The sequence below is a fragment of the Perca flavescens genome, chromosome 5, assembly GCF_004354835.1.
Source record: "Perca flavescens isolate YP-PL-M2 chromosome 5, PFLA_1.0, whole genome shotgun sequence".
Taxonomy (NCBI): domain Eukaryota; kingdom Metazoa; phylum Chordata; class Actinopteri; order Perciformes; family Percidae; genus Perca; species Perca flavescens.
Genome location: NC_041335.1, coordinates 12,138,529 through 12,144,528, shown reverse-complemented (window position 1 = coordinate 12,144,528; position 6,000 = coordinate 12,138,529).

Genomic DNA, 6,000 nt, shown 5'->3' with positions numbered 1-6,000 from the left:
GCATTGCCATTAAAAGACCAGAGCCCCAGACAGACATTATTACACTAGTCTGTCCAGACAACGTTCCCAGATGATGTAAACTCTGTGTGTTACAGTGTGAGTGCTGTGTCAACATATAACCTTGAATGTTTATCATCAGTGCGATTAGGCTTAGGGCTAGTTTTGCTAATTTACTGACTCTGGATGAATTCCAAAGTCTGCATCATCACTGCTTATGTCTATATATTACACAGGTAATGTTGGACATGTGTCATTAAACTTTACAGCAAGGTCCTACTCTGACTGAATATCCCCATTGACAAATGAATTATTATCCACTGTATGCATTATAGCTGCCTCACAAAACCGCCGTCGGTGTATTTACAGGCACTTAAATAACGTGTTATTGCCAGCTTTCTGCGCTAACCTGATTTTACTAAACATTCTTAAACATAGTTTTCTGGGTTTTTTTTCCTTTACGGTAAGGACCCAGGCACACCAAGCTGACAGTCAGGCCTAGGTATGCTAACCATCACTTGTAGTTTTTCCAGTGTGTACAGCACCGTTGGCTTTAGATGGCCAGTGTCAGTGGCTGTTTAACCGGTTCAGCATGTTGAGTTGGAGTCTGTAGCTGAGGGAGAACAGTTTGAACTGCTGTTCATCCAAATTATTCTGTAATTCCATCCCTGTAGTTGAATGTTTCCCTTATATTTTGCATGCACCTCTTCTTCCTCCACAAGCAAACCACCATGTGCTGACACCACCAGCGCAAAGCAAAGCAAACCTTGGTAAGGAAGCTTTGTGGACCCACTCGGGGCAGAAGAAAAACACAGCTCGTGGTGGAAAAGAAACTACTGTTCCCTACCACTACATGTTTTGTTAAAAAACATAATTAAATATATCTTTTGATTTACGAGTGACAGTGTCTAAATTGAATTTATTCATAAAAAGGCTGAACGTCAATTTAAGTCAGTAAAGGTAAGCGAAGGACAGTGTTCTCTACAAGAAAGGTTCCACAAGTTGTGCTCCATGCTTTGTGGCTGCCCTTGCAGTCAGTTGCAAAGATTTACAGAAATGTTTTTTTGTCAAAGAAAGTATGAAAAATGCTTAAAAATGTTCAAAGAAGTATAAAGTTAATAGCAATTATGGAAGGCTGATCCCAGAAATGTTGTTCTGTGCCATGGGGATTTTAGATCTTGCTTTATTGCTTTTTTTCCTGACAAAAGTAAACCAAAAAACATAATGCATTTTGTAGGAACCCTCGTTGTTCAGAGTGCATTCCTATTCTCCCTATTCTTCTGACTCTATTTAAGAGCCTTGATGTTTTCAGATCAGCTCACTTTCCTGTGCACCAAAACCATTGAGTCTGCAGTTGCTAACCTTTTAGCTACTGATGGCTATAAAGTTAGCCCTTGGGATTATAATGGAGAGTTTAGGTTTAAGATGTGAGAGTTTATACCTGAGCAGTATAAGTTGTTACAACCTATTCCCCCTATCCTTGAAGCTGCCACAGGGGATCCCAGACGGCAGGTTTGAGCCACAGCACTGAACAATGAAAGCCGGAGAGCTGATGGAAAAGCCATCTCCACTGAGACAGATTTTATTGCTTTCCAAGCCTGCTGTCCCCCATATGAGGTCATTTTGGAGGAATGTCCCAGAGAGTAAAGTAAAAGTCAGGTCAGAGTACTTGACCTGTTTGTTTTGAGTCTTACACCGACCTAAAACTTTCCATTTCTATAAACATAGAGAAAAGCAGCTTGGATTTCTTCACTTTCAGCCTTACTGGATCTGATGCTCAGTACTAACTCGCATGGAGCTTGTAAAAGAACAGAGGCTTGTGTCAGCACCCACGGTGAATATTAAATGACGGTAGAAGACCTAGCTTCAGGGGAGCCTTCATTGCAAAAGTGAATAGCAATTAGTGTAGTAAAATTGAGTCATAGACTTGTAGGGGATAGTACAGTCAGCCCTGGCTTGACTATTCTGTATCAGGTTTTACTGACAGAACTTTGTCAGCCAGTTTTCATGATTCTTTGTGAAATATAACAGTTTGGCTTTGGGCTAATTTGGCTGTAATGTTTAGTTTACATGTCAGTTTTGTTCTCAGTAATGAATAAAATGGTAAACTGTGTTGCTCTGGGGCCCTACAAGTGTCGTCATCAGAAGAGTGGGCCGCTTTTACTGAACTGGCTGAACGTACGTAGGTGAGGTTTGCGGTGGAATGCACTAGAACTGAAATGATTAGTCAAATAATTGATTATTCAATCCACCAAAAAAGAATCAGCTATGATTTTGATAATCAATTAATTGTTTAAGTGACTTTCTAAGCAAAAATGCCCACAATTCAATGGTTCTCGCTTGCTGGTTTATTTACAGTTTTCCTGAATTGCTAAAACACTAAACTGCATTCTCTGAACCAAATGCTCCGTGGCCTAAACCCATTTGTCGAATCAGTCACTCTTCTTGCACAACTCTAACCACATTCTCACTTGCTAAAACACATTTCACACTGTAATGCACTTGTCTTGAAAAATGGTTAACACAGGCAGCAAAAGTTAAACACGACAACAACAACACAGCTGTCATCGTTTACGCACAAAATTGTCTACCAATCGTAGAGAATATAAACCAGTTCAGAGTGCACAGGTGGCACAGGGTCAGATTCTGTGGTTTCTAGGGTTGCACAATATTGACAAAATGTGATATTGCGATATTGATTATGAATATTGCGATATCAATATTGATTTTGATATTTTTACAGTTTTTTTCCAACTGCTTACACACAACATCTTTTCATGTCACACGGTTTTTGAAAACTCTCACTTAAAGTGCAAAACTACACAGCAAATCTCCAAAACCATAAGCAATTTATCAGCCTTTCACTCAGTTTTCAATTGCATAAAACACTTTTTTCAAAACATTAAACACAATTCTCTACCTAAGACACAAAAATTTAACAGGAAGTGACTTGCTATCCATTTCTAAACACAACCAATCAAAATGCTTCACTTATTTACCAGGGCAAACACACACACACACACACACACACACACTCCTCCCATTTGCAAACACATTATGTCATAACTGAACACTAACCAATCACTGCTTTAGTATAGGCCTATACATAGGTCAAAGGTCAGATTACCTGTTTTGAACAATGGATGCCAACAATAGACAGAGAGTAAGGGGAGGAGGAGGGAGAGACGGGACAACAACGAGGAGGAGGGAAGAAGAGGAAGAATGAGAGCCATCTCTGATGAGATCAGGGCCACACTTATTCATCATGTGATCAACCACGGATTGACCAATGAGAGAAGCCCATGTTGAGTAGCTTTACAGTGGCGTCCATACTGCATGCAACTATCTAATGACTATTTCAGCATTACAAATCAATCAGAATTTTTTTTGCATACAATACCCCCCCCCCTCTGTTTTACTGTAACATTACATTGTTTCTCAACCACTTTCTGCAGATTACTTTCTCTCTAGAACATTGTAAATGTAGATATAAGCCTATGAAAGAAAAAAGAGCTTAAGATTTAGAACAACAGTGTGTACATGGTATATCCAAAAATGTAATATTATGAAAAAAAGTGTTTGCCATTTGATGCAAATGCTTCATTTAGAGATGTGTTTATGGTATTTTGAATGCAGTGTTTTATTTTGAAGATGTGAGGCATTTTGCATTTCGTGTGTGCAGTTTTGGGAATTGTGTGTAGAGTTTTGAAAAAAAGGAGAGATGGTTTTGAAAACGTGTGTAAGCAGTTGTAAAACAACTGTAAACACGTAAAATTACAAAAGTTACGGGAAAACGCATCAAAATAGATTCATAACAAACACAAGGTTTATTTCAACTGACAGTCATATTGGACTGGTCCAACATGAATAAATAAATAAGGACCATGTCTACAGAACAGGACATGTTTTACTGGTCGGACAGTATAAAATAAATAAATAAAGAGGACAGGACACAACTTTTCTTTCGCTTCTCTGATTCGTTCCGTTTAGTTGTCTCTATCTATTTCTTCACTTACACTGTCACTCTGTCTAAATATGCACACACGTGGTACGCTCCACAGTGTTTGTCACGTAGTTGACCCGTGCGCCGACGTTCACTAACGTGTGCAAGTGGCCAATGAAATGATGATCATTACAGCATTTCAAGCGGGCTCTAAATCAAACCCAACTAAGCCACACAGCCAACGGACGGGACGCAGCGCTCCACAAAATATTGCATACTTATTCTTTCGATATAATATTGTGCAACGTGATATTGCGATAACGATATTGAGCTGATATATATCTTGCACCCCTAGCGGTTTCACAATATGTTTTAGTGTAATGTCATGTGCTTTTCATTTCGTTTTCTTTGTTCTTTGGCCTTTTGCAGTTGGATTACTGTATTGTTCTACAACTGCCTACAGTGATATACAAACATTCAATAATGTAGTCCTTGCACTACTTGCGGTGTACAAGATATTCACTGTACAAGTTGTGATACATTTTTTGTTTTCATTGCAAAATGTGTTTACTGTATGAAATAAACATTTATTTTTTTCTGTAACTACATGCCATGGACACGGTGTTCTCGAATTTTTGAGGTAATGTCTAATGAATGCTCTGTAGTGTTTTGTTATTGACCGGCTATGTGTATGATCTGGAAGCATTGTTTGATTTTGCCAGCAGAGTCAGGTGTTTTGTGAATATAGTTTAAGAATTTGGTTTTGTGCTTACAGTTTTGAGAAAACGGGTGAGGGTTTCAAGAAATGTGTCTTAGCGATCGAGAAAAACTGTAATCTTGTGTGATTGTAAACTGAATATCTTTGGGTTTTGGACTGTTGGTCAGATAAAACAAGACATTTGAAGATGTCACCTTGGGCTTTAGGAAATCGTTACAGGCATTGTTTTTTTTTTACTTTTTGTACCTAAATTTGTCAAGATTTCCTAATCCAGTTATTTTTAGCTAAGCCACTTGCAAATCATTTGCATAAACGTTTTCAGGTTTGGATGTATTTTCAGAATTCTTTTTTCTATCACGTCCACTACAAATATACAGTATGTCCCCACAAGGCATCAGTAGCTGGATTTTCTAACCAATCTAGGAGATGTTATTAGTTAAATATAACTCTCATCAGGCCATTTGTTATTCTTCACAGTTTTTCTGACACAATATATTCACCAATAGTAAATACAAGTTAAAAAGGAAAAGCATGTTCATGAATCGGCATTCTGTTGTAGTGCTCTGTAATGTGGCAATACTTCTTAGTGCTGTCGGAGTGGTGAGATGTGATAAAAATATCTTAAAGGTGAATAGTACAGTATACCCAGCCAGGAGGAGAAGAGGACGTCTGATCCATAATCATTTTCTTATAGCAGTGTTTATACCCAACCTGGCTGAGAGTTTATAATATGGATCTATTGTTCATAAGAAGTAGTAAAGTGTTGTTAATGATAATTAGCTGTCTGTATGAAAGATGTTGGCCACTATTAATAGAATTGTATTTATCAATGTAGTTTGTATTATTACAAAGGAGGAGGTGGTTTGCAGTTTAGGGCGTTACATTTTCCTTCTGTCTGCCAGGTGGCTGAACGAAGCTTACAGACTCTCAATGTGCTAATGCTTAGCTAGTGCTAGTGCTTCATGTTTCCCTAAACCGGAGGTGCCCAAGTTCTTTCATATGAAGGGCCAAAATGTATCTGGTTGGAAGGCCACGGGCCAAAAATAAACGTTGATGTTGAAGAATACCGTAATTCTTGAAATTCTTCGTAGATAAAACTTAGGGGTGTAATTTAATAGGGAAGTTTTACAGCACTTTGCTTTACATTGCCGTACAATTTAGATTAAGTACTTTTTATCAGTACAGAATGGACGTTTCATAGTCATTACGGTTAGGATTTTACAGCACTTTTAAAATAAGAGGAGAATAAGCATAAGCATGTCAAATGCCATTGTGGGTCAAAATAAAGGGAGCACACGGGCCAAGTGTGGCCGGTAGCCTCGCCCTAAACCTACCACTATAT